Here is a 9,043-nt window from a genome sequence, read left to right as displayed (position 1 = left end):
TATGACAATAACTCATGATTAATCTGTTTGGTTCCCGTCCTAATTTATGTTATGATGCAGTGGTCGAGACACTCTCCACTAGCAATAATACAAGCCTGCCAAAATCACCATCTGAATTTGTTCAGTATCCTCTGTCTCGAATGCAACGGAATAAATGTATGTTTGTGAACCAATTAATGGCTGAAGCAATGATGGAAATGGTGGATGAATCAGAGGTGCAGAGTCGTGCGAGACAACAACTGATCAATGTTTTCAGAGACAGTGTAGCAAAGCAGAAAGAACTTGCCCACATGCTTATGGGCGTCATCTGTGCTGAGGTTGCAGATTGTGACGTTGTAGATGGTTAGGTTCTGCTCATTTATTTGACCTGGCATCAATCTTTGATTGCCCAGTGGATGTAATTTCCTGTAATATATGTTGGATGTGCAACGTTATTCCCAGTATGTCGTACCTTTGCGTGATCGGTTTTGGTCCTGTGCATAATTGCTCATCGTAATGGGCTCAAATTATCTAATTTGGCCTAAAGACATGTATGAACTTTAGTGGGCCCATTAAGTTAATGGGCCGTTACTAGGCCGAAAGTTAATGGCCGGCCCTCTTACCTCCCAGGTCGTTAACAGGCCGACATCGAAGCGGGCAACAGGTGGCCCCAGTTTATTTCACGAGCCGTTGACAGGCCATTACTAAGTTTGGGCTACATATGGCCCAACTATACTGTAGGGCTTTAGCAGGCCGAAAGAGACAACGGGCTTGTACTGGACCATGAAGATCATGGGCCGCTAAGAGGCCGAAAGTCAGGTCGTATTGTAAATGGCCCAACTGTGTTGTGGGCCTTTAGCAGGCCGAAAGAGAAATTGGGCTGGTATTGGACCATGAAGGGCATGGGCCGTTAAAGGGCCAAAACTAAGGTCCGACTACAAATGGCCAACTCATTTATGGTCCGTTAACAGGCCGAAAGTCACACAGGGCCGGGAATTGGCCCGACACTTAAATGGGTCGCTAAAAGGACAAAACTCGGGTCCGACTAAAAATGGCCCAACTGATTTATGGGCCGTCAACAGGCTGAAAGTGACACCGGGCCAGAAAATTGGCCCAACACTTAAATGGGCCGCTAAAAGGCCGAAACTCAGGTCCGACAACAAATGGCCCATCAGATTTATGGGCCGTCAACAGGCTGAAAGACACACCGGGCCGGAAACTAGCCCAACATTTAAATGGGTCGCTAAAAGGCCGAAAGATGTACATCCTGAAAATTGGCCCATCCATTAAATGGGTCGTTAACAGGCCGAAATCTCCTCGGGCCCATATTGAGCCCAGATATATAGCGGGCTGTTAATGGTCTCGAACTAACGATGGGCTGCAATGGTGTCAAATCTTTAATGGGCCGTTAACGGGCCGAATTGGCTCATCTCGTATGGGTCGTGGGCTTAAATGGACCTGACACAAGTAGGCCTTATATGGGCTGGCCTGCTAATTTTTACTAGGCCGGCCTTTTCACAGGAATGGGCTTCTGTTGGGCCGTGCCACGTGTCGACGTACCATAGGCGTCTTCCGTCCAATGAGTGGATGACATCTGTCCCAACGGTGAGCCGACACATGTTTCCTCCAGCCAATGATGATTTTACACGTGGAAAATCCCCATTGGTCGGTGTTGTTAACGGGTTATCGGATCCAAAACCCGACCCGATAACTTAACGGCGTTCCGTTACAGTGGATGTCACGTGTTGGTCATCCTTGACGAAAGCACTTCTGTGACGCGCGATTTATCGTCATGGAAGTGGACACTTCCGTGATGATAATTTTGGTAATGTCATGGAACATTTCTACGACAGCACATGTATGACTATCTTGATTATGTCACAAATTTGTCATGGATGTACATGCATGACAAAAAACGCGACCTACTGTGACAAACACGTATCATCACGGAAGTGTATTTTTTTGTAGTGTAGAGGGATAAACTCATGCAATATGATATAAACCCCATCTTGTTATCCTCGATGGCAACAATACAATATGTGTCTTGCAACCCTTTCTGTCACTAGGTAAGAACACCACAAGATTGAACCCAAAGCTAAGCACTTCTCACATGGCAAGAAAGATCAATCTAGTAGGCCAAACCAAACCGATAATTCGAAGAGACTTGCAAAGATAACTCAATCAACATAAAAGAATTCAGAGATGATTCAATTAATAACCATAGATAAATCTGAACATAAACTCACAATTCATCGGATCTTGACAAACACACCGCAAAAAGAGATTACATCGAATAGATCTCCACAAGAGAGGGGGAGAACATTGTATTGAGATCCAAAAAGAGAGAAGAAGCCATCTAGCTAATAACTATGGACCCGTAGGTCTATGGTAAACTACTCACAACTCATAGGAGGGGCAAGGATGTTGATGTAGAGGCCCTCCGTGGTCGATTCCCCCTCCGGTAGAGTGCCGACGAAGGCTCCAAGATGGGATCTCGCGGATACAGAAGATTACGGTGGTGGAAATTGTGTTTGGTGGTGCCCCTGGATGTTTTCGGGGTCCGTAGATATATATAGGAGGAAGAAGTACGTCGGTGGACGCCCGAGGGGCCCACGAGACAGGGGGCCGCGCCCTACAGGGGGGGCGCCCTCCTATCTCGTGGGGCCCTCGGAGCTTTCTTGACTTGCACTCCAGGCTCTCCGGATCAGATTTGTTCCAAAAATAACGCTCCCGAAGGTTTCATTCCGTTTGGACTCCGTTTGATATTCCTTTTCTTCAAAATACTAAAATAGGCAAAAATAAACAACAATATGGGTTGGGCCTCCGGTTAGTAGGTTAGTCCCAAAAATTATATAAATATGTAGAATAAAGCCCATAAGCATCCAAAACAGGTAATATAATAGCATGGAACAATAAAAAATTATAGATACGTTGGAGACGTATCAAGCATCCCCAAGCTTAATTCCTGCTCATCCTCGAGTAGGTAAATGATAAAAAGAGAATTTTTGATGTGGAATGCTACCTAGCATAATTCATAATTTAATTTTCTTTCATTGTGGCATGAATGTTCAGATCCAAGTAATACAAAATAAAAGTTCATATTGATATAAGAAATAATAATACTTCAAGCATACTAAGCAAGTAATCATGTCTTCTCAAAATAGCATGGCCAAAAGAAAGTTACCCCTACAAAATCATATAGTCTGGCTAAGCTCTATCTTCATCACACAAAGTATTTAATCATGCACAACCCCGATGACGAGCCAAGCAATTGTTTCATACTTTAATAATCTCAAACTTTTTCAACTTTCACGCAATACATGAGCGTAAGCCATGGACATAGCACTATATGTGGAATAGAACGGAGGTTGTGGAGAAGACAAAAAAAGGAGAAGATAGTCTCACATCAACTAGACGTATTAACGGGCTATGGAGATGCCCGTTAATAGATATCAATGTAAGTGAGTAGGGATTGCCATGCAACGGATGCACTAGAGCTATAAATATATGAAAGCTCAACAAAAGAAAACTAGTGGGGTGCATCCAACTTGCTTGCTCACGAAGACCTAGGGCATTTTGAGCAAGCCCATCATTGAAATATACAAGCCAAGTTCTATAATGAAAAATTCCCACTAGTAAATGGAAGTGACAACATATCAGACTCTCTATCATGAAGATCATGGTGCTACTTTGAAGCACAAGTGTGGTAAAAGGATAGTAGCATTGTCCCTTCTCTATTTTTCTCTCATTTTTTTATATTGGGCCTTTTCTCTTTTTTTTATGGCCTCTTATATATATATATATTTATTTATTTTTTTATTTCGTCCGGAGTCTCATCCCAACTTATGGGGGAATCATAGTCTCCATCATTCTTTCCTCACTGGGACAATGCTCTAATAATGATGATCATCACACTTTTATTTTTTACAACTCAACAATTACAACTCGATACTTAGAACAAAATATGACTCTATATGAATGCCTCCGACAATGTACCGGGATATGCAATGAATCAAGAGTGACATGTATGAAAGAATTATGAACGGTGGCTTTGCCACAAATACAATGTCAACTACATGTTCATGCAAAAAGCAATATGAGAAAAGTAATGTGTGTCATATGAATGGAACGGTGGAAAGTTGCATGGCAATATATCTCGGAATGGCTATGGAAATGCCATAATAGGTAGGTATGGTGGCTGTTTTGAGGACGGAGTATGGTGGGTGTATGGTACCGGCAAAAGTTGCACGATACAAGAAAGGCTAGCAATAATGGAGGGGTAAAAGGAGTGCGTATAATCCATGGACTCAACATTAATCAAAAGAACTCATATACTTGTTGCAAAAATTTAGAAGTCATCAAAACCAAAGCACTACATGCATGCTCCTAGGGGGATAGATTGGTAGGAAAAGACCATCGCTCGTCCCGACTGCCACTCATAAGGAAGACAATCAATAAATAAAATTGTGCTCCAACTTCATCACAAAGCGGTTCACCATACGTGCATGCTACGGGAATCACAAACTTCAACTCAAGCATTCTTTTAAATCCATAATCAACCAACTAGCATGACTTTAATATTACTACCTCCATATCTCAAAACAATTATCAAGCATCAAATTGATCATAGCATCCAATTCACTTTCTATGATAGTTTTTATTATACCCAACTTGGATGCTCATCATTCTAGGACCAACTTTGTGACAATAGAAAATACCATGCTGTTCTAAGAGACTCTCAAAATAATATAAGTGAAGCATGAGAGACTAGCAATTTCTATAAAATTAATCCACCACCATGCTCTAAAAGATATAAGTGAAGCACTTAGAGCAAAAACTATCAAGCTCAAAAGATATAAGTGAAGCACATAGAGTATTCTAGCAAATTCTAATCAAATAGGCTTCTCCAAAAAGTTGTGTTACAGAAAGGATGATTGTGGTAAACTAACAAGCAAAGACCAATATAATACACGACGCTCCAAGCAAAACACATATCATGTAGCGAATAAAAATATAGCTCCAAGTAAAGTTACCAATGAACGAAGACAAAAGAGGGGATGCCTTCCCGGGGCATCCCCAAGCTTAGGATTTTGGCTATTCTTGAATATCTTGGGGTTCCATAATCATCCCCAAGCTTAGGTTCTTGCCACTCTTTATTCCATAGTCCATAAAAGCTTTACCCAAAACTTGAAAACTTCACAACACAAAACTCAACAGGAAATCTTATAAGCTCCGTTAGTGAAAGAAAACAAAACCACCACATAAGGTACTGCAATGAACTAATTCTTTATTTATTTTGGTGTTAAACCTACTGTATTCCAACTTCCTTATGGTTTATAAAACTAATTTATTAGCCATAGATGCATTGAAATAAGCAAACAGCACACGAAAAATAGAATCTTTCAAAAACAGAACAGTCTGTAGCAATCTGTAACTAACGCAAACTTCTGGAACCCTAAAAATCCTACCAAAATAGGACGCACTGTACAATTTGTTTATTGATCAGCAGCAAAAAGAATCAACGCAAAATCTCTTTTCTGTGATTTATAGAATCTTTTCTCGTGAGCGCAAAGTTTCTGTTTTTCAGCAGAATCAAATCAACCATCATCATAGTTTATCCTATAGGTTCTACTTGGCACAAACACTAAACAAAGGATAAAAACTCATCTAAACAGAAAGTAGAAACAAAATTTAACACAAAACAGGAACAAAAACAAAGAACATAAAGAAAATTGGGTTGCCTCCCAACTAGCGTTATCGTTTAACACCCCTAGCTAGGCATAAAAGCAAGGATAGATCTAACGAGTGCCATCTTTGGCACTTGATTCATAAGTAGCACGCATGATAGATTCATAAGGTAATTTGACTTTCTTTCTTAGAAAGTGCTCCATGCCTTTCTTTAAAGGAAATTGGAATCTAATGTTCCCTTCCTTCATATCAATAATCGCACCAATCGTTCTAAGGAAAGGTCTACCAAGAATAATAGGGCAAGAAAGATTGCAATCTATATCAAGAACGATAAAATCTACGGGCACCAAATTTCTATTAGCAACAATAAGAACATCATTGATCCTTCCCATAGGCTTTTTAATGGTGGAATCCGCAAGGTGCAAATTTAAATAGCAATCATCAAGATCATGGAAGTCTAGAATATCACATAAAGTTTTCGGAATTGTGGAAACACTAGCACCCAAATCACACCAAGCAAAACACTCAAAATCTTTAATTCTAATCTTTATAGTAGGTTCCCACTCATCATTAAGTTTTCTAGGTATAGAAACTTCCAAATTAAGTTTTTCATCATAAGATTGCATCAAGGCATCAACAATATGTTTGGTAAAAACTTTGTTTTGACTATAAGCATGAGGAGAATTATCAACGGATTGCAACAAGGAAATACAACTTTTTAAAGAGCAATTATCATAATCAAATTCCTTGAAATCCGAGATAGTAGGTTCAATATTATTAGAAGTTGAGTATTCTCCAATCTCTCTTTTACCAAATTTAGCATTAAATCTAAAGACTCCAAATTTTTGGGACGCCTTCTAGGCAAAGTTGATTCATCATCAGTCCCATAATCATTAAAATTTATATTGCAAAACATAGATCTAATAGGAGACGCATCAATAACTTTAAGATCCTCATCATTAATTTCGTGTAATTTTTCTGGTTTAGCGGCCATCTTATTAACTAAGGTGGCTTGCTTGTCAGAAATTTTGGATATAGCATTTTCAAGCCGGGTAAGTTGAGCGTTAACACCATAGAATTCTTTATTCATATCATCAAGCTCTTTGTTCATAAATCCCAAAAAAAAATGTGTTCCTTAAACTCTTTTCTAAAGAAATTATTATGCTCAAATTGCAAATTCATAAAGCTTCTAATATTCGATTCAATCTCATCCATCCTTCTGAGAAGGTGTTCAGGTCCCTTAGGCGCAGCCATAAGGTCAAACAAGCAAACAAGCACACAAAAGGAGGCAAGCAAAAAAGAGAGGAGGAGATTGGGAAAGAGAGGGCGAATAAAACGGCAAGGGTGAAGTGGGGGAGAGGAAAACGAGAGGCAAATGACAAATAATGTAAATGCGAGGGAGATGAGTTTGTGATGGGTACTTGGTATGTCTTGACTTGAGTGAAGACCTCCCTGGAAACGGCGCCAGAAATCCTTCTTGCTACGTCTTGAGCTAGCGTTGGTTTTCTCCGAAGAGGAGAGGGTGATGCAGCAAGTGTAGCGTAAGTATTTCCCTTAGTTTTTGAGAACAAAGGTATCAATCCAGTAGGAGGCTCCTCAAAAGTCCCATGCACCTACACAACCAAACTGAGAACTCGCAGCCAACGCAATAAAGGGGTTGTCAATCCCTTCACGGCCACTTGCGAAAGTGAGATCTAATAGAGATAGTATGATAAGATAAATATATTTTTGGTATTTTATGATATAGATGCAAGAAAGTAAAGATGCAAATAAAAGTAGATTGAAAGCAAATATGATAAGAGATAGACCCGGGGGCCATAGCTTTCACTAGAGGCTTCTCTCAAGAGCATAAGTATTACGGTGGGTGAACAAATTACTGTCAAGCAATTGATAGAAAAGCGAATAATTATGACGTTATCTAGGCATGATCATGTATATAGGCATCACATCCAAAACAAGTAGACCGACTCCTGCCTGCATCTACTACTATTACTCCACACATCGACCGCTATCCAGCATGCATCTAGAGTATTAAGTTCATAAGAAGGGAGTAACGCATTAAGCAAGATGATATGATGTAGAGGGATAAACTCATGCAATATGATATAAACTCCATCTTGTTATCCTCGATGGCAACAATACAATACGTGTCTTGCAACCCTTTCTGTCACTGCGTAAGAACACCGCAAGATTGAACCCAAAGCTAAGCACTTCTCCCACGGCAAGAAAGATCAATCTAGTAGGCCAAACCAAACCGATAATTCGAAGAGACTTGCAAAGATAACTCAATCAACATAAAAGAATTCAGAGATGATTCAATTAATAACCATAGATAAATTTGAACATAAACTCACAATTCATCGGATCTTGACAAACACACCGCAAAAAGAGATTACATCGAATAGATCTCCACAAGAGAGGGGGAGAACATTGTATTGAGATCCAAAAAGAGAGAAGAAGCCATCTAGCTAATAACTATGGACCCTAGGTCTGTGGTAAACTACTCACAACTCATAGGAGGGGCAAGGATGTTGATGTAGAGGCCCTCCGTGGTCGATTCCCCCTCCAGCAGAGTGCCGGCGAAGGCTCCAAGATGGGATCTCGCGGATACAGAAGATTACGGTGGTGGAAATTGTGTTTCGTGGTGCCCCTGGATGTTTTCGGGGTCCGTAGGTATATATAGGAGGAAGAAGTACGTCGGTGGACGCTTGAGGGGCCCACGAGACAGGGGGCACGCCCTACAGGGGAGGGGGGGACCTCCTATCTCGTGGGGCCCTCAGAGCTTTCTTGACTTGCACTCCAGGCTCTCCGGATCAGATTTGTTCCAAAAATAACGCTCCCGAAGGTTTCATTCCGTTTGGACTCCGTTTGATATTCCTTTTCTTTGAAATACTGAAATAGGCAAAAACAACAATATGGGCTGGGCCTCCGGTTAGTAGGTTAGTCCCAAAAATGATATAAATATGTAGAATAAAGCCCATAAGCATCCAAAACAGGTAATATAATAGCATGGAACAATCAAAAATTATAGATACGTTGGAGATGTATCAATCTATGAGGTTCAGTAGTAGCTTGATCTAAAGGTTCATGATCATCATCATTAGCTTCCTCTCTAGTTGGTGTAGGCATCACGTGAACGGATTTCTCGGATGAGCTACTTTCCAAATTGAGAGAAGGCACAATTACCTCATCAAGTTCTACTTTCCTCCCACTCACTTCTTTTGAGAGAAACTCCTTCTCTAGAAAGGTTCCATTCTTGGCAACAAAGATCTTGCCTTCGGATCTGTGGTAGAAGATGTACCCAATTGTTTCCTTAGAGTATCCTATGAAGACGCACTTCTTAGGAATAATATTCTGTTATGCGAAACAGAATAGC

The sequence above is a fragment of the Triticum dicoccoides genome, chromosome 6B (assembly GCF_002162155.2).
Source record: "Triticum dicoccoides isolate Atlit2015 ecotype Zavitan chromosome 6B, WEW_v2.0, whole genome shotgun sequence".
Lineage (NCBI taxonomy): Eukaryota > Viridiplantae > Streptophyta > Magnoliopsida > Poales > Poaceae > Triticum > Triticum dicoccoides.
The sequence above is the reverse complement of the archived record's forward strand: the minus strand, read 5'-3'. Positions refer to the sequence as shown.